This window comes from Mercurialis annua, linkage group LG6 (genome assembly GCF_937616625.2).
Source record: "Mercurialis annua linkage group LG6, ddMerAnnu1.2, whole genome shotgun sequence".
In the NCBI taxonomy this organism is placed as follows: Eukaryota; Viridiplantae; Streptophyta; class Magnoliopsida; order Malpighiales; family Euphorbiaceae; genus Mercurialis; species Mercurialis annua.
In genome coordinates this window covers 24100567-24128222 of record NC_065575.1, presented here as the reverse complement: position 1 = coordinate 24128222, position 27656 = coordinate 24100567, and the positions used below count along the sequence as shown (strand labels likewise).

At 36.2% G+C, this 27656-nt stretch overlaps 1 long non-coding RNA gene across 1 annotated transcript; it reads right to left on the bottom strand.

Annotated features, from left to right (window-relative positions):
* Positions 1 to 3353: 3353 nt before the first annotated feature.
* Positions 3354 to 4603, bottom strand: LOC126686353 (uncharacterized). The gene is made up of 3 exons (XR_007643922.2): positions 4534 to 4603; positions 4386 to 4439; positions 3354 to 3458 (listed from the first exon to the last, which is right to left on the bottom strand). It is a non-coding gene; the product is annotated as an uncharacterized LOC126686353 (long non-coding RNA).
* Positions 4604 to 27656: the final 23053 nt, after the last annotated feature.

The following is a 27656-nucleotide window of genomic DNA, read 5'->3' as shown; positions in this document are numbered from 1 at the left end:
TAAATTACTAAAAAGGTAAAAGGCTTGGATTTCTTTCTTAACGTTTGTAAACGTTTGGCTTTAATCACTAAAAAGGTGACACTCTTGGATTTGTTTCTTAACGTTTGTAAACGTTTGTCTTAAATCGCTAAAAAGGTAAAACGTTTTCCTTTTTTTCGTAAAGTTTATAAACGTTTGGCTTAAATTGCTAAAAAGGGGAAACGTTTGGTTTTGTTTCGTAACGTTTGTAAATGTTTGGCTTAAATCGCTAAAATGGGGAACGTTTGGTTTTATTTCGCAAAGTTTGTAAACGTTTGGCTTAAATCGCAAAAAAGGTGAAACATTGGGATTTGTTTCGTAACGTTTTAAATGTTTGACTTAAATTGCTAAAATGGTGAAACGTTTGAATTTGTTTCGTAAAGTGTGTAAACGTTTGGCTTAAATCTCTAAAAAGGTGAAACATTTGGATTTTTTTAGTAACGTTTGTAAACGTTTGGCTTAAATTGCTAAAAATGTGAAACGTTTGGATTTGTTTCGTAACGTTTGTAAACATTTGGCTTAAATTGCTAAAATGGGGAAACACTTGGATTTGTTTTGAAAAGTTTGTAAACGTTTGGCTTAAATTGCTAAAAAGCTGAAACGTTTGGATTTGTTTCGTAATGTTTCTAAACGTTTGGCTTAAATTGCTAGACTGGGGAAACATTTGGATTTGTTTCGTAACGTTTGTAAACGTTTCGCTTAAATTGCTAAAAATGTGAAACGTTTGGATTTTATTCGTAACGTTTGTAAACGTTTGGCTTAAATCGCTAAAAAGGGGAAATGTTTGGATTTGTTTCCAAACGTTTTAAACGTCTGGCTTAAATCGCTAAAATGGGGAAACGATTGAATTTGTTTCGTAACGTTTGGCTTAAAATGCTAAAAATGTGAAACGTTTGGATTTGTTTCATAACGTTGGTAAACGTTTGGCTTAAATCGCTAAAAAGGCGAAACGTTTGGATTTGTTTCGTAACGTTTATACATGTTTGGTATAAATCAATAAAAAGGGGAAACGTTTGGATTTATTTCGTAACATTTGTAAACGTCTGGCTTTAATCGCTAAAATGGGGAAACGTTTAGATTTGATTCGTAACGTCTTTAAACGATTGGCTTAAATCGCTAAAATGGGTAAGCGTTTGGTTTTGTTTCGTAACGTTTGTAAACGTTCGGCTTAAATCGCTAAAACGGTGTAACATTAAGATTTTTTTCGTAACGTTTTAAACGTTTAGCTTAAATCGCTAAAATTTGGAAACATATAAATTTGTTTCGTAACCTTTGTAAACTTTTGGCTTAAATCGGTAAAAACGTGAAACGTTTGGATTTGTTTCGTAAAATTTGTAAATGTTTGGCTTAAATTGCTAAAAAGGTGAAACCCTTGGATTTGTTTCGTAACGTTTGTAAACGTTTGGGTTAAATTGATAAAAAGGCGAAACATTTGGATTTGTTTCGTAACGTTTGTAAACGTTTGGCTTAAATCGATAAAATGGGGAAACATTTGGATTTGTTTCATAACGTTTGTAAATGTTTGGCTTAAATTGTAAAAAATGTGAAATGTTTGGATTTTATTCGTAACGTTTGTAAACGTTTGGCTTAAATCGCTAAAAAGGGGAAACGTTTGGTTATGTTTCGTAATGTTTGTAAACGTTTGGCTTAAATCGCTAAAAAGCGGAAACGTTTGGATTTGTTTTCAAAAGTTTTAAACGTTTGGATTAAATCGCTAAAATGGGGAAACGATTTGATTTATTTCGTAATGTTTGACTTAAATTGCTAAAAATGTGAAATGTTTGGATTTGTTTCATAATATTTGTAAACGTTTGGCTTAAATTGCTAAAAAGGTGAAACATTTGGATTTGTTTCGTAACGTTTATAAACGTTTGGTATAAATCGATAAAATGGGGAAATGTTTGGATTTATTTCGTAACATTTGTAAACGTTTGGCTTAAATCGCTAAAATGGGGAAACGTTTCGATTTGATTCGTAACGGTTGTAAAAGTTTGGCTTAAATCGCTAAAATGGGGAAACGTTTGGTTTTGTTTAGTAACGTTTGTAAATGTTCGGCTTAAATCGCTAAAAAGGTGAAAAATTAGGATTTGTTTCTTAAAGTTTTAAACGTTTGGCTTAAATCGCTAAAATTGGAAAACATTAAAATTTGTTTCTTAACATTTGTAAATGTTTGGCTTAAATCGCTAAAAAGGTGAAACGCTTGGATTTTTTTCGTAACGTTTGTAAACGTTTGGCTTAAATCGCTAAAAAGGTGAAACGTTTGGAATTCTTTTGTAACGTTTGTGAACGTTTGGCTTAAATCGTAAAATAGGGGAAACGTTTGGATTGGTTACGTAACGCTTGTCTACGTTTGGCTTAAATCGCTAAAAAGGGGAAACGTATGGATTTGTTTCGTAATGTTTGTAAATGTTTAGCTTAAATTTCTAAAAAGGTGAAAGACTTGGATTTGTTTTGTATCATTTGTAAACTTTTGGCTTAAATCGATAAAAATGTGAAACGTTTGATTTTGTTTCGTAACATTTGTAAACGTTCGGATTTGTCACGACCCAATTTCATGGATCGTGACCGGCGCTAGGGTATGGGTATGGTCGTACCAAAACCCGTAGCAAGCCTCGCGGAAAACAATCAAGCATATAAACCTGCAGAAAACAATGCTCGGGGCAACCGAGACTCCAACCTAAGTCTAGCAGTTTATATGACAGTTCTAGTATAAACAACTTAAATATCTGAAATGCTCAGCTCAACCGAGTCTCGACAGCATGCCTTATATATAACGAGATAAATCCAAAGTATACATGCCAAAGGTAATAGTAAAACAATCGGATCAATCCGACAATCCAAAGTACGATAATCAATATAAATACTAGTTCTACTGCGGTCTAAGAGTTTAAAACAATAGACTAGTTTTATTGACATAAAAACCTCCAAGAATCAAGAATTGGAGATGACCAAGCTTTCAAATCATAAACCTGGAATAATTGGGAAAACAACGGGGTCAGATATACTGAGATGAGTTTGCAATACTATTTACATTTATTAAGCTTAAAACCCTTAAATCAAAACCTTGTATACTAATATAGTATGATTATGGAATAACAGTATTGAAATGATCCCATCGTAAGTATGTCATAACATAATGATAAACCTAGAGTTGACAGGAACAAATCCTCGTCAAATTACCAGCGTAAGCAATACCTTAGTCTGCCGATCCCAGAGTACTTACCGGTGCACACAGTCTCGATACAAGCCTATCGAGTAGCTCGTTTCAATCTAGATCCATAATCGCTTAAAACAGTTCGAAAACATTTATAATATTAAAATAAATTGCGGTAATTAATAAAGCGGTAAATAGCACTACAAACTCACTGCTTTCTTATCCGCGTGAATCTTAGCAAACAGCTAACCCTGCGTAGACTCCGAAGCACGAGCAGTCGACGAGTCTAAAACAATGTATATGTTAAACTATGAACAACCCCTAACTCTAAGATTAAGACACCATATAGGACTAGCATCTTAACACAACCAAAGATCAACATTCGAAACACAGTAATCCCAAAACCAAAGTACATACATATCCAACCAATACAATAACTAGTTAAGTTTAGGTGAGTTCTCGTTTTCAAAAAAACAATCCAGAGTAATATAATTCAACAACACCCTTTTCGAAATCTAAGAAATCCCAGAGTAGTGTGTTAGCCATATATCAACTATATGCTTAACACAACATGTCGGGCGACACAAGTCTAACCCGACCCAACCATAGTAAAATCCAAAGTTAAATCCTTTAAAACCAAACCAATGTATTTGAAAACAAGGAACTCACTATAAGTTTAACCAAAATCAAACCAATACCACAAATAGCAATAATAACCAATAGATTGTCAACGCTTGACAATTCCACCCGGAGTTCATACTTCTCAATTAAAACACATTAAGTGTAAATAAACATGATTCCAAAACACATTGAAATAATAAACTCAGATCTGAACTATACACTTAGATAGCCTTTAAAACCATTGTAAAACAATTCTACCTTAAATGCCATAACAACAATTTGTTATCCAAATAACCCAAGGTAAACTAACATCCATTATATACTCAAACAATTTCCAGATTTTTAATAAAGGCTTAAAACAGAATTATAAATCAAGAACGACAAAAATTCCATATAACCCTTCAATCAAACAAGTATTCCAATCATCCAATGGATAGAAAACATCCATAAATCACAACCAATACACAAAGATTATTTCTAGAATTTGAAATCAAAGCAAAACAGAAAATATAAGGCCAAAACACCCAAGTATTGATTCATACAACAATCTAGCAATCTCTACACCACATAAGAAGGGATTAGAACCACATACCTCTTGATTAGACTAAGAACAATAAAACCCAGAAATCAATCAACCCAAATCAGCCTACAACCACACACATATAGGGATATAGGATTTAGAATTGCTAGAATTGAAGAACTAGATTTAAAACCACAAAGGAAAGATTACAAACACTTACCAAGGATTAAAATTGAGAGGAATGTTGATAGGAATGAGTTAGAATATGACTCCAGCCGTTTTAGGGTTTTAAAATCGAAGGAAAAGAGTTTAGGTCGAATAAGGGGTCTTTAAATAGAAAAACAGCGAACTGAACAGTGCAAGTTCGCGCCCGCTAAGTATAGTTCGCACCCGCCAACTTCAACAGCATTAGTTAGCGACCGCTAACTATAGTTCGCGCCCGCGAACTCTATAAAAACACGATCCGACCGACTAGATTTTAGTAAATCCTCTCAGGAACAACATATCCGAACGGCGGCCCGATCCGACGGTGCAATTGGGAGATATGGACATTTTACTAAAGCATGTCATATCAGGAAAACACATAAACACTTATTCGATAAGGCTCGTAACCTAATCAAAGCAACACACCGAAGGTTATGAAAACCAAACCATGGTTTCAAGGAACCAAACCAGCAAGGACAAACCCGAAACACATCGAAAAATCATCGGAACAAGCCGGAAAAACACGGAGTATTACATGATTAAATTGCTAAAAAGGTAAAACGCTTGGATTTGTTTCGTAACGTTTGTAAACGTTTTGGTTTAAATCGCCAAAAAGGAGAAACGTTTGGATTTGTTTCGTAACGTTTGTAAACATTTGGCTTATATAGCTAAAAAGGTGAAATGTTTGGATTTATTTTGTAACGTTTTAAACGTTTGGCTTAAGTTGCTAAAATGGGGAAACGTTTGGATTTGTTTCGTAACGTTTGTAAACGTTTGTCTTAAATAGCAAAAAAGGTGAAACGTTTGGATTTGTTTCGTAACGTTTGTAAATTTTTGGCTTAAATCGCTAAAATGGTAAAACATTAGGATTTGTTTCGTGAAGTTTTAAACGTTTGGCTTAAATCGCCAATATTGGAAAACATTTAAATTTGTTTCGTAACGTTTGTAAATGTTTGGCTTAAATCGGTAAAAAGGGGAAACGTTTGGATTTGTTTCGTAACGTTTGTAAACGTTTGGCTTCAATTGCTAAAAAGGTGAAACGCTTGGTTTTGTTTCGTAATGTTTGTAAATGTTTCGCCTAAATCGCTAAAAAGGTGAAACGCTTGGATTTGTTTTGTAACGTTTGTAAACGTTTGGCTTAAATCGTTAAAAAGGTGAAACGTTTGGATTTGTTTCGTAACGTTTGTGAACGTTTGGCTTAAATCGCTAAAAAAGGGAAAAGTATGGATTTGTTTCGTAATGTTTGTAAACGTTTGGCTTAAATTGCTAAAAAGGTGAAACGCTTGGATTTGTTTCGTATCGTTTGTAAACGTTTGGCTTAAATCGATAAAAATGTGAAACGTTTGATTTTGTTTTGTAACATTTGTAAACGTTCGGATTAAATTGCTAAAAAGGTGAAACTCTTGGATTTGTTTAGTAACATTTGTAAACGTTTGGTTTAAATAGCCAAAAAGGTAAAACGCTTGGATTTGTTTCTTAACGTTTGTAAACGTTTGGTTTAAATAGCCAAAAAGGTGCAACGTTTGGATTTGTTTCGTAACGTTTGCAAACGTTTGGCATAAATCGCTAAAAAAGTGAAACGTTTGGATTTTTTTCGTAACGTTTTAAACGTTTGTCTTAAATCGCTAAAATGGGGAAACATTTGGATTTGTTTCGTAACGTTTGTAAACGTTTGGCTTAAATCGCGAAAAAGGTGAAACGTTTGGATTTGTTTTGTAACGTTTGTAAATGTTTGGCTTAAATCGCTAAAAAGGTGAAACGTTTGGTTTTGTAAGGTTATGAAACAAAACCAAATGTTTAAAACGTTACGAAACAAATCCTAACGTTTCACGTTTTTAGCGATTTAAGCCGTAACGTTTATAAACGTTTTGCTAAAATCGCTAAAAAGATGAAACGTTTGGATTTCTTTCGTAACGTTTGTAAACATTTGGCTTATATTGCTTAAAATGTGAAACATTTGGATATGTTTCGAAACGTTTGTAAACGTTTAGGTTAAATCCCTAAAAAGGTAAAACGCTTGGATTTGTTTTGTAACATATGTAAACGTTTGGCTTTAATCACTAAAAAGGTGAAACGCTTGGATTTGTTTCGTAACGTTTGTAAACGTTTGGCTTAAATCGCTAAAAAGTTGAAACATTTTGATTTGTTTCGTAAAGTTTGTAAACGTTTGGCTTAAATTACTAAAAAGGTAAAAGGCTTGGATTTGTTTAGTAACATTTGTAAACGTTTGGCTTTATTCACTAAAAAGGTGAAACTCTTGGATTTGTTTCGTAACGTTTGTAAACGTTTTACTTAAATCGCTAAAAAGGGGAAACGTTTTGCTTTGTTTCGTAACGTTTGTAAATGTTTGGCTTAAATCACTAAAATGGGGAACGTTTGGTTTTATTTCGCAAAGTTTGTAAACGTTCTGTTTAAATCGCAAAAAAGGTGAAACGTTAGGATTTGTTTCGTAACATTTTAAACGTTTGGCTTAAATAGCTAAAATGGGGAAACGTTTAAATTTGTTTCGTAACGTTTGTAAACATTTGGCTTAAATTACTAAAAAGGTGAAACTCTTCGATTTGTTTTGTAATATTTGTAAACGTTTGGCTTAAATTGCTAAAAAGGTGAAACGATTCGATTTGTTTTGTAACGTTTCTAAACGTTTGGCTTAAATAGCTAAAAAGGTGAAACGTTTGTATTTGTTTCATAACCTTTGTAAATGTTCGGCTTAAATTGCTAAAAAGGTGAAACGTTTGGATTTGTTTCTTAACGTTTGTAAATGTTCGGCTTAAATAGCTAAAATTGGGAAACATTTGGTTTTGTTTCGTAACTTTTGTAAACGTTCGGCTTAAATCACTAAAAAGGTGAAATGTTAGGATTTGTTTCGTAACGTTTTAAACTTTTGGCTTATATCGCTAAAATGGGCAAACGTTTGAATTTGTTTCAAACGTTTGGCTTATATCGCTAAAAAGGTGAAACGCTTGGATTTGTTCGTAACGTTTGGCTTAAACTACTAAATAGGTGAAACGCTTGGATTTGTTTCGTAACGTTTGTAAACGATTGGCTTATATAGCTAAAAAGGAGAAACGTTTGGATTTGTTTCGTAACTTTTTAAATGTTTGGCTTAAATCGTTAAAATGGGAAAATGTTTGGATTTGTTTCGTAACGTTTGTAAACGTTTGGCTTAAATCGCTAAAAAGGTGAAATGATTGGATTTTTTGTAACATTTGTAAACGTTTGGCTTAAATTGCTAAAAAGGTGAAACGCTTGGATTTGTTTCGTAATATTTGTAAACGTTTGGCTTAAATCGCTAAAAATGGGAAACGCTTGGTTTTGTTTTGTAACGTTTGTAAACGTTTGGCTTAAATCGCTAAAAAGGTGAAACGCTTCGATTTAATTTGTAAAGTTTGTAAACGTTTGGCTTAAATCGCTAAAAAGGTGAAATGTTTGGATTTGTTTCGTAACGTTTGTAAATGTTTGGCTTAAATCGCTAAAAAGGGGAAACGTTTGGATTTGTTTCGTAACGTTTTAAACGTCTGGCATAAATCTCTAAAGAGAGGAAGCGTTTGGTTTTGTTTCGTTACGTTTTCAACGTTTGGTTTTGTTTCATAACGTTTGTAAATGTTTAGCTTCAATCGCTAAAAAGATGAAACATTTGGTTTTGTTTCGTAACGCTTGTAAATGTTCGGCTTAAATTGCTAAAATGGTGAAACGTTTGGATTTGTTTCGTAACGTTTGTGAACGTTTGGCTTAAATCGCTAAAAAAGGGAAAAGTATGGATTTGTTTCGTAATGTTTGTAAATGTTTTGCTTAAATTGCTAAAAAGGTGAAACGCTTGGATTTGTTTCGTATCGTTTGTAAACGTTTGGCTTAAATCGATAAAAATGTGAAACGTTTGATTTTGTTTTGTAACATTTGTAAACGTTCGGATTAAATTTCTAAAAAGGTGAAACTCTTGGATTTGTTTCGTAAAATTTGTAAACGTTTGGTTTAAATAGCCAAAAAGGTAAAACGCTTGGATTTGTTTCTTAACGTTTGTAAACGTTTGGTTTAAATAGCCAAAAAGGTGAAACGTTTGGATTTGTTTCGTAACGTTTGTAAACGTTTGGCTTAAATCGCTAAAAAAGTGAAACGTTTGGATTTTTTTCGTAACGTTTTAAACGTTTGTCTTAAATCGCTAAAATGGGGAAACATTTGGATTTGTTTCGTAACGTTTGTAAACGTTTGGCTTAAATAGTGAAAAAGGTGAAACGTTTGGATTTGTTTCGTAACGTTTGTAAATGTTTGGCTTAAATCGCTAAAAAGGTGAAACGTTTGGTTTTGTAAGGTTATGAAACAAAACCAAATGTTTAAAACGTTACGAAACAAATCCTAACGTTTCACGTTTTTAGTGATTTAAGCCGTAACGTTTATAAACGTTTTGCTAAAATCGCTAAAAAGATGAAACGTTTGGATTTGTTTCATAATATTTGTAAACATTTGGCCTAAATTGCAACGTTTGGATTTGTTTTGTAACGTTTGTAAACGTTTGGCTTAAATTGCAAAAAAGGTGAAACAATTGTTTTTGTTTCGTAACGTTGGTAAACGTTTGGCTTAAATTGCTAAAAAGGTGAAACGTTTGGATTTGTTTCGTAATGTTTGTAAACGTTTGGCTTAAATTGCTAAAAAAAGTGTAACATTTGGATTTGTTTCGTAACGTATATAAACGTTTGGCTTAAATTGCTAAAAAGATGAAACGTTTGGATTTGTTTCGTAACGTTTGTAAATGTTTAGCTTAAATTGCTAAAAAGGTGAAACGCTTGGATTTGTTTCGTAACGTTTGTAAACATTTGGCTTATATTGCTTAAAATGTGAAACATTTGGATATGTTTCGAAACGTTTGTAAACGTTTAGGTTAAATCTCTAAAAAGGTAAAACGCTTGGATTTGTTTCGTAACATATGTAAACGTTTGGCTTTAATCACTAAAAAGGTGAAACGCTTGGATTTGTTTCGTAACGTTTGTAAACGTTTGGGTTAAATCGCTAAAAAGTTGAAACGTTTTGATTTGTTTCGTAAATTTTGTAAACGTTTGGCTTAAATTACTAAAAAGGTAAAAGGTTTGGATTTGTTTCGTAACATTTGTAAACGTTTGGCTTTAATCACTAAAAAAGGTGAAACTCTTGGATTTGTTTCGTAACGTTTGTAAACGTTTTACTTAAATCGCTAAAAAGGGGAAACGTTTTGCTTTGTTTCGTAACGTTTGTAAATGTTTGGCTTAAATCGCTAAAATGGGGAACGTTTGGTTTTATTTCGCAAAGTTTGTAAACGTTCTGCTTAAATTGCAAAAAATGTGAAACGTTAGGATTTGTTTCGTAACATTTTAAGCGTTTGGCTTAAATAGCTAAAATGGGGAAACGTTTGAATTTGTTTCGTAACGTTTGTAAACATTTGGCTTAAATTGCTAAAAAGGTGAAACTCTTCGATTTGTTTTGTAATATTTGTAAACGTTTGGCTTAAATTGCTAAAAAGGTGAAACGATTCGATTTGTTTTGTAACGTTTGTAAACGTTTGACTTAAATAGCTAAAAAGGTGAACCGTTTGTATTTGTTTCGTAACCTTTGTAAATGTTCGGCTTAAATTGCTAAAAAGGTGAAACGTTTGGATTTGTTTCTTAACGTTTGTAAATGTTCGGCTTAAATAGCTAAAATTGGGAAACATTTGGTTTTGTTTCGTAACTTTTGTAAACGTTCGGCTTAAATCGCTAAAAAGGTGAAATGTTAGGATTTGTTTCGTAACGTTTTAAACTTTTGGCTTAAACCGCTAAAATGGGCAAACGTTTGAATTTGTTTCATAACGTTTGTAAACGTTTGGCTTATATCGCTAAAAAGTTGAAACGCTTGGATTTGTTCGTAACGTTTGGCTTAAACTACTAAAAAGGTGAAACGCTTGGATTTGTTTCGTAACGTTTGTAAACGATTGGCTTATATAGCTAAAAAGAAGAAACGTTTGGATTTGTTTCGTAACTTTTTAAATGTTTGGCTTAAATCGTTAAAATGGGAAAATGTTTGGATTTGTTTCGTAACGTTTGTAAACGTTTGGCTTAAATCGCTAAAAAGGTGAAATGATTGGATTTTTTTGTAACATTTGTAAACGTTTGGCTTAAATTGCTAAAAAGGGGAAACGCTTGGATTTGTTTCGTAACATTTGTAAACGTTTGGCTTAAATCGCTAAAAATGGGAAACGCTTGGTTTTGTTTTATAACGTTTGTAACGTTTGGCTTAAATCGCTAAAAAGGTGAAACGCTTCGATTTAATTTGTAAAGTTTGTAAACGTTTGGCTTATATCGCTAAAAAGGTGAAACCTTTGGATTTGTTTCGTAACGTTTGTAAATGTTTGGCTTAAATCGCTAAAAAAGGGGAAACGTTTGGATTTGTTTCGTAACGTTTTAAACGTTTGGCATAAATCTCTAAAGAGAGGAAACGTTTGGTTTTGTTTCGTTACGTTTTCAACGTTTGGTTTTGTTTCATAACGTTTGTAAATGTTTGGCTTCAATCGCTAAAAAGATGAAACATTTGGTTTTGTTTCGTAAAGTTTGTAAATGTTCGGCTTAAATTGCTAAAATGGGGAAACGTTTGGATTTGTTTCGTAACGTTTTAAACGTTTGGTTTTGTTTCGTAACGTTTAAAACGTTTGGCTTAAATCGCTAAAATTGGGAAACGTTTGGTTTTTTTTCGTAACGTTTGTGAACATTTCCCCAAATTGTTTAACATTTTCACGTTTTGATTTGGATTTGTTTCGTAACGTTTTAAACGTTTGATTTTGTTTCGTAACGTTTAAAACCTTTGGTTTAAACTGCTAAAAATGGTAAACGTTTGGTTTTGTTTCGTAACTTTTGTAAACGTTTCCCCAAATCGTTTCACCTTTCCACGTTTGGATTTGTTTCATAACGTTTTAAACTCTTTGGATTTGAATTTGTTTCGTAACGTTTTAAACATTTGGATTTTTTTCGTAACGTTTTAAACGTTTGGCTTAAATCACTAAAAAGGTGACACGTTTTGATTTGTTTCGTAACGTTTGTAAATGTTTGGCTTAAATGACTAAAAAGGGGAAATGTTTGGATTTGATTCGTAACGTTTGTAAACGTTTTGCTTAAATTGCTAAAAAGATGAAATGTTTTAATTTGTTTCGTAATGTTTGTAAATGTTTGGCTTAAATCGCTAAAAAGGTGAAATGTTTGGTTTTGTTTCGTAATGTTTGTAAACGTTTGTCTTAAATCACTAAAAAGGTGAAATGTTTGGTTTTGTTTTGTAACGTTTATAAACGTTTGGCTTAAATCGCTAAAAAAGTGAAACGTTTGGATTTGTTTCGTCCCATTTGTAAACGTTCGGCTTAAATTACTGAAAAGTGAAATGTTTGGTTTTGTTTCGTAACGTTTGTAAACGTTTAGCTTAAATCACTAAAAATGTGATGTGTTTGGCTTTTTTGGTAACGTTTGTAAACGTTCGGCTTATATCGCTAAAAAGGTAAAAAGTTTGGATTTGTTTCGTAACGTTTGTAAACATTTGGGTTAAATTGCTAAAAAGGTGAAAAGTTTGGATTTGTTTCGTAACGTTTGTAAACGTTTGGCTTAAATTGCTAAAAAGGTGAAACGTTTGGATTTGTTTCGTAACTTTTTAAACGTTTGGGTTAAATTGCTAAAAAGGTGAAAAGTTTGGATTTGTTTCGTAACGTTTGTAAACGTTTGGCTTAAAACCCCCAAAAAGATGAAACGTTTGGATTTGTTTCGTAACGTTTGGCTTAAATAGCTAAAATGGGAAAACTTTGGATTTGTTTCGTAACGTTTTTAAACGTTTAGATTTAAGCCAAAACTACTGCTTGTGTGCTAGCACTATTGCTTCACAAGCAATTTCGAATTTTTAGTGATTTAGTGAATAATGAATTTCGTCATTCTCAAACTAATTGCTTAATGTGTATTTATAGTGATACAACAACACTAGGGTTTGAGACAAATTCGAATTTCAATCTCATTGCAATTCTACAAGTTTATGTTTATCAAAAACTCCTTTTTGATAATCATCCATATATATATTAATTACTATATTTATTATCTTCCAAAAATAATAAATTAAAGAAAACACTTATCCTTAAATTTCGAATTAATATATATATTTATTAATATATATATAATTAATCACTTAATCACATTGGGCTTGTACAACCCATAACTGTTTTGGGCCTGTTCTTAGTGTGCGACCCTGTAGGTTCATATAACGTTGGCAGTAGGCTCGAAATCCCTATTTCAACTCAGAAGTCATAAGTGGCCTCTAGTAAGACATTATGACTACCCAAGTTTTACGAATATCGATAATCTGATTTAACCATTTACAATAATATTTTAATCCATTTGTCTCTCGATATCCAGATTGAATATAAGGCATAGTCCTGTCATCCTTATAATATTCAATCATTAGTTTCTTGACTCTAAGTATACTGAAAATGATAACTCTTTATCAATTCATTTAGCATGGCCATGCATTTCCTTCCGTCTATCTTCTTCAAGGGGCCCATAGATATCTTACTCAAATAAATGACGGACAAATTCCTTCTCAGTCACTCACATTTCTCACAGTTACTTTCATATCCAATGACAATCTATTCCATTATCCTGTTAAAGATATGTAAGACTGTATCAAAATATGAAATAGCTATGTAGAAATCCATGATGATTTCAAGGTCAAAGGATTATACTAATAGAACTGTAATGAGAATTACTTATGAGAGTGATCTATGTAGTATTCTCACAGTGGGTCATCCAGTGCCTTATTTCTCAAATAGCACCTATGATTTGACTTAATATCTCATATACATGATTAGTAAAACATAATCATCAGTCAACATCATACTAGTCTCAATGTTCTATTAAGACTAGGGATAGATGGTATATAATTCTTTTATTAAACCTAAGGGTTCTACTATCATGTCACATACTTGATGACCTTAGAAAGAATTAACCATTCAAGCATTTTAATCATTAATATAAAATGATAAAAACTGCCAATCAATAAATAACAAAATGATAAAGTTAAAACATGGTCAAACATGATTGACCTAGTGCATATCACTAATAATCTCCCACTTGCACTAGGCCCAATCTACATTAAATCTAATTCCCATGGACCTAGTATGACTCTCATGCTTAGGCTGTGGAAGAGCCTTAATTAGCGGATCAGCAACATTATCATTTGTCAAAACTCTGCATATCTTCACGTCTCCTCTCTCAATGATTTCTCGAATGAGATAATAACGTCTAAGTATGTGTTTGGATCGCTGATGTGATCTGGGCTCCTTTGCTTGTGCTATGGCCCCATTGTTATCACATAACGAGTTCACTGGATCGGATATACTACGAACAACTCCTAATCCAGTTATGAACTTTTTGATCCAAACAGCCTCCTTAGCTGCGTCTGAAGCAGCTATATATTCAACTTCTGTTGTAGAATCAGCAACGGTGTCCTGCTTCGAGCTCTTCCAGCTGAAAGCACCTCCATTCAAACAAAACACATATCCTGACTGTGATTTATAATCATCAATGTCAGTTTGGAAGCTAGCGTCTGTGTAACCCTTTACAATCAACTCATCTTCCTGACCACCATATAGCAAGAATGCATCCTTGGTTCTTCTCAAGTACTTAAGGATGTTCTTAACTGCTGCCCAATGACTTTCACCTAGATTTGACTGGTATCTGCTCGTTGTACTCAAAGCATACGAGACATCAGGTCGAGTGCACAACATTGCGTTCATGATAGATCCAATAGCAGAAGCATATGGAATCTTACTCATGCAGTCTCGCTCATCCTGTGTCTTAGGACACTGAGTCTTGCTGAGACTGATGCCATGTGACATTGGCAAGAATCCTCTCTTGGAGTCTTGCATACTAAACCTGTTTAATACCTTATCAACATAAGTGCTTTGACTTAGGCCAATGAGTCTTCTAGATCTATCTCTATAGATCTTGATGCCTAATATATAAGCAGCATCGCCCAAGTCTTTCATTGAAAAACACTTCCCTAACCATGATTTAACATTTTGCAGTATGGGAATGTCGTTTCCAATGAGTAGTATGTCATCAACATAAAGAACTAAGAAAACAATCGCGCTCCCACTAACCTTCTTGTACACACAAGGTTCATCTTCATTCTTGATGAATCCAAACTCTTTGATTGCTTCATCAAAACGAAGATTCCAACTCCGAGAAGCTTGCTTTAATCCATAAATGGATTTTTGAAGTTTGCAAACCTTTCCAGAATTCTCTGGACTGGCAAAACCCTCAGGTTGTGTCATGTACACATCCTCAAGTAAGTTTCCATTAAGAAACGCTGTTTTGACATCCATTTTCCATATCTCATAGTCATAATATGCAGCTATGCAAGGAGAATTCGAATGGATTTGAGCATAGCAACTGGTGAAAAGGTTTCATCATAGTCTATACCATGTATTTGTCTGAAACCTTTTGCAACTAGTCTTGCTTTATAGGTATGCACATTTCCATCCATGTCAGTCTTCATTTTGAAGACCCATTTGCACCCAATGGTTTTTACACCATCCGTTGGGTCAATCAAGGTCCAAACTTGATTATCATACATGGATTGCATTTCAGATCTCATGGCTTCGAGCCATTTTTCAGAGTCAGGACTATTTATGGCCTCTTGATAGGATGTGGGTTCTTCTTGATCCACAATCGTCACATCATTGTTCTCAGTAATGAGAAATCCATATCTCATAGGATTATGACGTGTCCTATCAGACCTCCTTTGGCCTTGTGGTACTTGTACTGGTTCAGCAATTGCTTGTTGATTCTTTTGAGGTTCCATACTTGGTACAATGCTACTTTGTGGTTCTTGAATTTCTTCAAGTTGTACTGTACTCCCACTGGTTCCTTTGGAAATAAATTCTCTTTCCAAAAAGACACAATTTTAGCAACAAACACTTTGTTCTCATAAGCATTGTAGAAGTAATATCCTTTAGTTTCTTTAGGATATCCTACAAAAAGGCATTTGTCAGATTTGGGTGCTAATTTATCTGAAATTAGTCGCTTCACATAAGCTTGACATCCCCAAATCTTAAGAAAAGACAAACTAGGAGTTTTTCCAGTTCATATTTCATATGGTGTCTTTTCAACTGTCTTTGATGGAACTCTATTCAAAATGAATGCAGCGGTTTCTAAAGCATAACCCCAAAATGAGATTGGAAGATCAGTTTAACTCATCATTGATCGAACCATATCCAATAGAGTTAGATTTCTCCGTTAAGACACACCATTCCATTGTGGTGTTCCAGGTGGAGTCAATTGAGAAACGATCCCACAATCTTTTAGATGATCTACAAATTCTTGGCTTAAATATTCACCACCTCGATCAGATCTTAGTGTTTTAATATTTTTACCAAGTTGATTTTGTACTTCATTCTTAAATATTTTGAACTTTTCAAAATATTCAGATTTATGTTTCATCAGATAAACATAACCATATCGACTGAGATCATTAGTAAAAGTAATGAAATACTGAAATCCACCTCTAGCATTTGTACTTAATGGACCACATACATCTGTATGTATAAGGCCCAATAAGTTTTTAGCTCTTTCACCTTGTCCAATAAAAGGTGTTTTTGTCATTTTGCCCATTAGACAAGATTCACATGTTTCAAATGATTCATAATCAAATGAATTCAAAAGTCCTTCTCTTTGAAGTTTTGATATGCGTTTCTCATTTATATGGCCTAAACGACAATGCTAGAGATAAGTAGAGTTTAAATCATTTGACTTAAACTTCTTAGCATTGATGTTATAGATTGATTTTTCATTAGTGTCTTCAACATTTAAAATATAAAGACCACTACTGCGTGGAGCATTTCCATTGTAATACCCCAAAATATTTTAAGGTAATTAAGTCATGCCACGTGTCGTGATTTCCGATAAATTAAATTAAGGAGAATGTAATTTAATTATATCGGAAATTTAGAATAAAATATAATAAGTCAATTAGCGGGATTGAAGGAGTTAATTTTGAAAATTTGGATGTGGAGGCATTTTGGGGCTAAATTGTAAATTTTGAAAAGTTTAGGTGCTAAAGTGCAAATTAGCCAATTAAGCCCCGAAAATAGAAATTTGAGGATTTCCGATGGAAATATATATTTTGAGTTAGTATTATTTATTCGGATATAAATAATACGTATATGAATTAATAGAAAGATTAATTGAATAGGTTTTAGACTAAATTGAAACTTTTGAAAAGTTTCCAGGACCAAATCATCTTCTTCCTTCATCATCTTCTTCCTTCATCATACGATCGTATATGAATTAACAGAACCTTCATCATCTTCTTCCTTCTCTCGATCAAAAACGGCGATCGATTACGGTTCGTCGCGCGGTTTTCGTTTCTCGTCCGTTTCCGACGTTTAATAGCTTCGTACTATACTAAATGGGCAAAGCTCCGGCTAAGAAAAGAGAGGCGGAGCTATGGAGGCCAAAACGATCGTAATTCAGTGACGTATCACGGTAAGCTTGACGTTTTCTCGTTTACACGAATATATTTTGAGTTATATCGATTCAAAGTTTTAGGCCACGAAACGATTTTATCGTTTTAGCGAGTATAGGATTGATATATAGCGTTTTGAGCTTAGAATACGCGTTTTGGTTGAGTTTGGAGCGTTTTTACGTATATAGCAGGTCGGAAACCCCAAAAATTGATTCCGGGGGATCGTGCACTTGTGGTACACGAACATGTACCATCAATGGTGCACGAACGTGTACCAAATTACATGAACGTGCACCAATACATGGTACACGACCGTGTACCAAGGTACACGGTCGTGTACCATCAAGGTGCACGATCGTGTACCCCCATACACGAGCGTGCACCCTACGATTCTCGCACCCCGATTCTTCGTACCTCGATTGAATTAATTGAATTCGCGTATTGAATCGGAAATCGAATAGTAGTTAATCGATTAATGTGAATAGTTAACCTAATGGGGTTAAATGGGAATTGAATTAGAAGCGATTTACGATCCGTAAACGAGTTTGATATCGTTATCGGAGTATACATGAGAAGCACGATGATTAATAACGGTTCAGCGTGTCGAGTCTCGAGTCTAGAGTCAATCTTAGAATAGGATTCTAATACAAGTCAAATGTTTTAAAATTGTTTTAGATCCGGCGAGGCAAGAAGCAGCTGGACCAGTAGTTCGGGAAGCTTGACGTTTTAAAGCCCCGACATATTTTTGGATAAGCGTTTTCAGTGAGTTTATACGATTTGCTTTTAAAGTATTTATTTAAGCAAATATTTTATATTTCTTTATGTTTGTTTTGCATGATTTCGATGCGAATTCTTTTTATGAATTGTATATGCTTGATTTGAAACCAGTATTGATCCGATGGAACGTGCTACCTATTGGGTGACAATAGGACTGTGTGATCACCAGTTTTAATGTGACTCAGCTGGGAGCTGATGATGATTATGAAAATTACGATTGGGTATATGATTTTGATACGAGTGAGCACTCGGCTACGGTGTAGTCTGGAGTCCCCGAATCGAGTGGCTGGGCCACCAGTGAGTTGGACTCACAATTTGATATTAATGATTGGGTTGCTTGATTGATTAATTAGTATGTTTGAGGATTAAGGTTTCAATCGGATCCTGTACTTGGCTGCATACGATTGAGTATTGTTTTATGTTTTATTTGAATACTTATTAGTAAATGTATGAACTCACTCAGTATATCCCAATATACTGACCCCTCACAGATTTCCTTTCAGGTTAAAGACGCTTTGAAGCAACGGACTTCTATCCTAGTTTCAGAAGTCTGTATTTTTGAGTATGTAAAGAAACCGTACTTTACTCTTAGAGCTGCAGTAGATAAGAGTTTTGCAAGTCAGCCTGTAATATATAGTTTTCTGTAAATATAACTTTAATATTTTAAAGTATATATGTTTTACTCTAGCTGCGTTGTGATGTTTGTGATTTCCAGAAGATATGTGTGCCTGGCATGTGTTTCTGCATGACACGTGTCTATGTATGTCATGCATGACGTTTATGTTTCGCGAAAAATTATTTTACGTTTTTAGGCTTGCTACGGGTTTCGGAGAAACCACTTCCATTCCCTAGCGCCGGTCTCGGCCCTGAGATTGGGTCGTGACAATGTTGGTATCAGAGCATGGTCCAGTTACCATTGCTTATGTTAGAAGAGTAATTGATTTTCCTAGGAATCTACTGCAGCACATAGGATTTGAGTCTTGTCTTTGTTACGTATTCATTTGATTTTCAAACTCTCAGCTTTCCCTCTAGGATGTGAGTCTCTCTTACGTGTGTGTTCGCATGTGATGAGATGCACGTTTAATTCGTTATGCGATTATGTGGCTAAGTAACGTTGTTTGCCTTGGTCAGGATGTCTGACCAACGACAAGAAGTAGAGCGAGCTGCCGCTACAGCACGAAATGTTATAGAAGGGACGCATGACGTCCATCCAGAAGCTCAAGAAGAGTCTTCTGTTCAGGATGGAGGAGGTGGTGGCCAAGAGGCCCAGGAGCAGGCACCTGGAATGCAAGCGCAAGCCCAGCAACCTAATGTTGTAGGTTTTGATCTGAATCAGTTTCTTACGGGAATTGCGGCTATGCAAGCCAATCAGGCTGAGGTGCAGAACATGCATCGTGAACAGCTACAGCAGCAACAGTTACGTAATGTTGCTTTCACTGATCGAGATATCGTCTTGGCTTATATGTGCCTTAAGCCAACTAAGTTTGACGGCTCAGGCGATGCTCTCGATTTCCTCGAAGAAGTAGAACGTAACGCTCGACGCCTGCAAGCTAATGAGAGACAGACCATCATTATGGTGGAAATGTCAATGAAAGGACCCGCGAAAGACTGGTTTCAGCAGCACATTCAGCCAACCATGGATACTATGACCTGGGTTGAATTTGCAAATCACTTTAGAGAGTACTTCTTACTATATGCGGTAACAGAGAGTTATCGTAGTCAGTGGTTGACCCTGAGTAGAGGCAATCGGTCTGTGCAAGAGTATGTGACGGAATCTACCAGAGTAAGTAGGTTTGCACCAGACTTGACTACGGACCCAGCCAGAGTGAACTCAAGGTTTGTGGAGGGTCTAGGAGCTGAATTTGTGAGTCTGACGTCTGATATCGGAAGAACCCTAGTGCAATTGATCGATAGCGCTAGGCAAATGGAAGTTTCTCTGATCCGTTTTAGAAAGATTCCTGATCCTTCCAGTGTTGCTCCTGTAAGGAGTGATGTGTTCCGCAGCATACAGAGCGCACCTACCCAATCATATGTTAGGAGTTATTCTCGACCCCCATCACGGCAACAAAGAAATAAGAAATCTCGGTATGGAACCAGAGTCAGTACTTCAGGCACCGAATTTAGCGCCAAATCGATGAGTGATATGGGAGGCGGAGTTCCTTTATGTCTAAACTGTAATAGGAGACACTACGGCGCGTGCTACATTGCTAGTGGAGCATGTTTCAACTGTGGTCAACGGGGTCATTTTGCTAGAGATTGTCCGAGGCAGATGCCCCAGGGTTCCATGGCTACTGTAGTACAACCTTCTTATCAGCAGCAGAGAACTGCGCAGCAGATAGCGTCAGGATATGATCAGACAGGAAGTACCTTCACGGGCCAGAAAGGCCGTGGTTACGCAAATCGATGAGGAAGGAATGGCGGAGGACGCGGTACTGGCCAGACTTCGCAGGCTGGCGGAAGTCAGGCTAGGGTCTTTGCACTGAATCCTCAAGAGGCTCAGGTTTCCAATGATGTGGTGCAAGGTACCTTTCCTATCGCTTTTCAAGACGCACTAATTTTGTTTGATCCGGGCGCTACACATTCGTTTGTTTCGCCTAGTTTCGCTAGTAAGTTAGGAGTGCAACCAACATATCTTAGGAATCCCTTGTCAGTAGCTACTCTAGTTGGAGAAAGTGTGGAAGTTAGTATCGTTTATCCGTCTTGTCTTGTGAGAGTTCAAGGACGAGATTTGTTAGTTGATTTGATTTTACTCGAGGTATTAGCTTTTGACGTCATACTAGGAATGGATTGGTTAGCTCAGCACTACGCCAATGTGGATTGTCGAAAGAAGACAGTAACGTTTAACACGCCTGGAATTGAAGCGGTTTCAATTCAGGGTGATAAGATGGAATCTTCTACGAGTATTATTTCAGCTATTAAAGCTTGTCGTATGTTGAAGAAGGGATGTCAAGGATTCTTAGCGATAGAACGAGACATGGAGAAGAAAAGTGCAAATTTAAGTGACGTGCCAGTTGTATCGGAATATCCAAACGTTTTTCCAGAGGAATTACCTGGGTTACCCCCAGATCGTGGGATTGAATTTTGTATCGAATTGGCTCCTGGCACAAAGCCGATATTGGTACCACCTTATCGAATGGCGCCAGCAGAGCTCAAAGAACATAAGGGTCAACTAGAAGAGTTGTTTGATCGCGATTTTATCAGACCGAGTGTATCCCCGTGGGGTGCACCAGTGTTGTTCGTAAAAAAGAAATATGGATCGCTTCGACTATGTATCGATTATCGACAACTGAACAAGGTGACGATCAAGAATAAGTATCTGTTACCTAGAATCGACGATTTGTTCGACCAGTTACAAGGAGCGAAGTACTTTTCCAAGATCGACTTGAGATCAGGCTATCATCAATTGAAGATTCGCGATGATGACGTTCAAAAGACTGCTTTTCGAACTCGATACGGTCATTACGAATTTCTTGTTATGTCGTTCGGATTGACAAACACCCCAGCAGCCTTCATGGATTTGATGAATAGGATATTCAAACCGTACTTGGATCAGTTCGTGATCGTGTTTATCGACGATATTTTGATCTATTCACGTTCAGAAGAAGAGCATGCTCAACATCTGCAGATAGTACTACAGACGCTAAGAGAGCATCAGCTTTACGCCAAATTCTCTAAATGTGAATTTTGGCTAACGGAAGTGGCTTTCTTAGGTCATGTGGTATCACAAAGCGGTATCAAGGTTGACCCAAAGAAGATCGAAGTTGTGATAGAATGGAAGTGGCCTGAATCAGTTACAGAAGTCCGAAGTTTTCTCGGATTAGCGGGATATGGCAGACGATTTGTACAAGACTTTTCAAAAATCGATGTACCTTTGACGAAGCTAACTCAGAAGAACGCGAAGTTCAACTGGACAGATCAGTGTGAGCTCAGTTTTCTGAAACTGAAAGAGTGTCTGACGACGGCACCAGTTCTAGCATTACCAGAAGGAACGGAAGGATTCACAGTTTATTGTGATGCGTCAAGAGTTGGACTAGGATGTGTCCTTATGCAACATGGTCGAGTAATAGCGTACGCGTCGCGACAGCTTAAGAAGCATGAGACGAACTACCCGACGCATGATCTGGAATTAGCAGCAGTGATTTTTGCGCTGAAGATTTGGAGACATTATTTATACGGCGCTACGTGCGAGATCTTTACAGATCATAAAAGTTTGAAATACATTTTCGACCAGTGAGAATTGAACCTCGGACAGCGGAGATGGATGGAGTTATTAAAAGATTACGATTGCACGATACAATACCATCCAGGCAAGGCCAACGTTGTGGCAGATGCATTAGGCAGGAAGTCGGCAGGAAGTCTCGCGCATGTTACAACGACATGGCAGAGACCATTAATTAACGAGATTCACGCGATGTTTAGCCAAGGGGTTGAGTTCGAGATTTCATCTCTCGGAAACCTAATGGCTCAGTTAACGATACGATCGACGTTGATAGATCAGATCAAAGAATTGCAAACAGACGACCCTCAATTGAAGCATTTAATTGAGGAAGTTCAATAAGAAAAGAGTCAAGATTTTAGTATTGTCAATGGAATACTGAAATATGGCAATCGAATGGGTGTACCAGACATTGACGGCTTAAGACAGAAGATCATGGAAGAGACTCATGGAACGATCTATAGCGTTCATCCTGGTTCCACGAAGATGTATCACGACATCAAGGCGACGAATTGGTGGAGCGGAATGAAAAAAGATATCGCAGAGTTCGTGGCGAAATGCCCGACTTGTCAGCAAGTCAAATTGGAACATCAGCGACCTTACGGATTTCTTCAGCCGTTACCCATTCCGGAGTGGAAGTGGGAGCAAATCACGATGGATTTCGTAATCGGATTACCCAAGACGCAGAAAGGTTTTGATTCCATTTGGGTAATCGTGGATCGTTTGACGAAGTCAGCGCACTTCATTCCTATCAAGACGACGTATTCTGCAGCAAAGTTGGCGGAGATTTATATCGATATGATCGTGAGCTTACACGGAGTCCCCGTGTCGATCGTTTCAGACAGAGGTTCCGTATTTACCTCTCATTTCTGGAAGAGTTTACAAGACGCGTTAGGAACACGATTGAATTTCAGCACTGCTTTTCACCCTCAGACAGACGGCCAGTCTGAACGAAAGATTCAAACGCTAGAAGATATGCTTCGGCTATGCGTATTAGACTTCGGAGGTAGTTAGGATACGTACCTACCTTTAGTCGAGTTCGCCTATAATAATAGTTATCACTCGAGCATCGAGATGGCACCATATGAAATGTTATACGGTCGCAAGTGTCGATCCCCTATCTGTTGGGACGAAGTCGGTGAGCGGAAGCTCACTACAGCAGAGATCATCCAGATTACGTCAGAAAAAGTACCATTGATAAAGCAGCGTTTGAATACTGCTTCCAGTCGACAGAAGAATTACGCGGACCCCAAGAGTAAGGACATCGAATTTCAGATCAGAGATTACGTTTTCCTCAAGGTATCACCGAAGAAGGGAGTGATACGTTTCGGAAAGAAGGGCAAGTTGGCTCCGAGATATATCGGACCATATGAGATTGTAGAACGTATAGGCTCAATTGCCTATAAGCTAGACTTGCCACCGGAGATGTCACAAGTTCATCCTGCCTTCCATATTATCATGCTTCGGAAATATGTACCAGACCCTTCTCGAATAATTCAACCGCAAGTGGTGGACGTGAGCGAGGAACTGACTTACGAAGAACGGCCAGTGCAGATTGTCGACACGCAGATACGACAATTACGAACGAAGAGGATATGAGGCAGAAGTATCCTTACCTTTTCACTCAAGGTACGTGGCTAATTTTAAATTCGAGGACGAATTTATTTTAAGAGGGGGTGAATGTAATACCCCAAAATATTTTAAGGTAATTAAGTCGTGTCACGTGTCGTGATTTCCGATAAATTAAATTAAGGAAAATTTAATTTAATTATATCGGAAATTTAGAATAAAATTTAATAAGTCAATTAGCGGGATTTAAGGAGTTAATTTTGAAAATTTGGATGTGGAGGCATTTTGAGGCTAAATTGTAAATTTTGAAAAGTTTAGGGGCTAAAGTGCAAATTAGCCAATTAAGCCCCGAAAATAGAAATTTGAGGATTTCCGATGGAAATATATATTTTGAGTTAGTATTATTTATTCGGATATAAATAATACGTATATGAATTAATAGAAAGATTAATTGAATAGGTTTTGGACTAAATTGAAACTTTTGAAAAGTTTCAAGGACCAAATGGCAAATTAACCAGCATATATAAAAGTTAAATCTTTCTTATGAAGGTTACAGAACCTTCATCATCTTCTTCCTTCTCTCGATCAAAAAAGGCGATCGATTACGGTTCGTCGCGCGTTTTTCGTCTCTCGCCCGTTTCCTTTAATAGCTCAAAACGATCGTATTTCAGTGGCGTATCACGGTAAGCTTGACGTTTTCTCGCTTAAACGAATATATTTGGTGTTATATCGATTCAAAGTTTTAGGCCACGAAACGATTTTATCGTTTTATCGATTATAGTATTGATATATAGCATTTTGAGGTTAGAATACGCGTTTTGGTTGAGTTTGGAGCGTTTTTACGTATATAGCAGGTCGGAAACCCAGGAAATTGATTTCGGGGGATCGTGCGTGCACTTGTGGTACACGAACGTGTACCATCAATGGTGCACGAACGTGTACCAAAGTACACGAACGTGCACCAATACATGGTACACGACCGTGTACCAAGGTACACGAACGTGTACCATCAAGGTGCACGATCGTGTACCCCCATACACGAGCGTGCACCCTACGATTCTCGCACCCCGATTCTTCGTACCTCGATTGAATTAATTGAATTCGCGTATTGAATCGGAAATCGAATAGTAGTTAATCGATTAATGTGAATAGTTAACCTAATGGGGTTAAATGGGAATTGAATTAGAAGCAATTTACGATCCGTAAACGAGTTTGATACCGTTATCGGAGTATACGTGAGAAGCACGACGATTAATAAAGGTTCAGCGTGTCGAGTCTCGAGTCTAGAGTCAAACTTAGAATAGGATTCTAATACAAGTCAAATGTTTTAAAATTGTTTTAGATCCGGCGAGGCAAGAAGCAGCTGGACCAGTAGTTCGGGAAGTTTGACGTTCTAAAGCCCCGACATATTTTTGGATAAGCGTTTTCAGTGAGTTTATACTATTTGCTTTTAAAGTATTTATTTAAGCAAATATTTTATATTGCTTTATGTTTGTTTTGCATGATTTCGATGCGAATTCTTTTTATGAATTGCATATGCTTGATTTGAAACCAGTATTGATCCGATGGAATGTGCTACCTATTGGGAGACAATAGGACTGTGTGATCACCAGTTTTAATGTGACTCAGCTGGGAGCTGATGATGATTATGAAACTTACGATTGGGTATATGATTTTGATACGAGTGAGCACTCGGCTACGGTGTAGTCTGGAGTCCCCGTATCTAATGGCTGGGCCACCAGTGAATTGGACTCACAATTTGATATAAATGATTGGGTTGCTTGATCGATTAATTAGTATGTTTGAGGATTAAGGTTTCAATCGGATCCTGTACTTGGCTGCATACGATTGAGTATCGTTTTATGTTTTATTTGAATACTTATTAGTAAATGTATGAACTCACTCAGTATATCCCAATGTACTGACCCCTCACAGATTTCCTTTCAGGTTAAAGACGCTTTGAAGCAACGGACTTCTATCCTACTTTCAGAAGTCTGTATTTTTTAGTATGTAAAGAAACCGTACTTTATTCTTAGAGCTGCAGTAGATAAGAGTTTTGCAAGTCAGCCTGTAATATATAGTTTTCTGTAAATATAACTTTAATGTTTTAAAGTATATATGTTTTACGCTGGCTGCGTTGTGATGTTTGTGATTGCCAGAAGATATGTGTGCCTGGCTTGTGTTTCTGCATGACACGTGTCTATATATGTCATGCATGACATTTATGTTTCGCAAAAAATTATTTTACGTTTTTAGGCTTGCTACGGGTTTCGGAGCAACCACTCCCATTCCCTAGCGCCGGTCTCGGCCCTGAGATTGGGTCGTGACATCCATAAAGAATGTTATTATGCGAAATACTGCATTTATTATTCCTAATAATAAATTCAAAACCATCCTTGTCCAAACAAGAAACAGAAATAATATTCCTACACATGGTAGGTACATAATAACAATTGTTCAAAGATAAAATAAGTCCACTAGGCAAAGATAACTCATAAGTCCCTACAGCTAAAGCAGAAACTCTTGCTCCATTGCCAACTCGTTGGTCCACTTCGCCTTTTGTCAAACTTCTACTCCTTTTGAGACCCTGCACATTAGTACAAATGTGAGATCCAGATCAAGTATCTAATACCCATGAATCAGAAGTAGAAAGATTAATTTCTATAACATGAATACCTGAAGTGGTAGTCTCACTACCCTTGTTCTTCTTCAGATCATCCAAATATTTATTGCAATTCCTTTCCCAATGTCCAGGTTCCTTGCAGAAAAAGCAAGTTCCTTCCTTTGGCGGTTTTGCTTTGGGTTCATCCTTGGTCTTGGGCTTGGACTTGGGTTTAGACTTCTTGAAAGCCTTTCCCTTGCCCTTACCAGACCTTTTCATACCCTTTCCCTTGTTGACGATAAGAACATCCTTAATCGCATTCTTGATGTTCTTTTCAGCAGTTTGAAGCATCCCATGCAACTCTGTGATGGTCTTTTCCATATTATGCATATTGAAGTTCATGATGAAACCATCATAAGCCTCAGGCAAAGATTGGAGAACAATGTTTGTAGCCAACTCTTGGGTAATTGGGAGACCGAGCCTGTCCAAATGTTCAAGATGACCCTTCATCTTCAAAACATGAGGACTAACTGAGCCGCTAGTAGTCAACTTGCAAGAAAGCAAATCCTTGATGGTATTGAACCTTTCAATTCTTGCTCTCTCTTGGAACATTTCCATGAGATCAGTAATCATGGTGTTCGCATCCAATTCCATCATTTGCTTTTGGAGTTCATTCTCCATGCATCCAAGCATAATGCAAGTGACATCAGTAGAGTCATTGAGATGCTTCGTATAAGCATCCCTTTGAGCTCTAGTAGCAGCAGGAGCTGGTTCCTCAGGGAGGGGTTGATCAAGGATATATTCCTTTCTTTCTTGCCTAAGAACAATTCTTAGATTTCTGTACCAGTCCAGAAAGTTAGTGCCATTGAGCTTATCCTTCTCAAGGATTGATCGCACTGATAAAGTATGTGTAGTGTTTGTAGCCATCTCTACAACAATAAATATACAAGTAACATTTAATAAAAAGCACAATAAAATTCCCACAACATATATCCATAATTCATATAAAAACCCTTAATGATAATTTCAACAATTGAAAAATAATAGTGGGACACGATCCATATTTCACCCTACTTCAAGTAAGCTTTGGCTTATCACTTTAAGTGTGGTTTATTTAGGTAGGTAACACTTTACCAATTACATCTCATGCAATTCTTGAACATAGAATATTAACATCACATGTAATCTTGATATTCTATCTTATACCCTAGGTTCAAAACTATTTTGATAACCTAGTTAAGTCTAACCAAATCAAAAATATGGATATCAATTTTATCCAACTTATCTTACTTAGATGACTTTATACATCATGCTTTGGCATAGCCTATACATAGCAATCTAAGTCTTGATAAGTGTTATTACAATGGGAGGTATATTGAAGACTTAATGTTAAATAAGGGTTTGTTATTTATCCTATTTAGTTATCCTATCTTATCACATATAAAATAATCATGAAAAGCATATAACCAATAAGATAAAC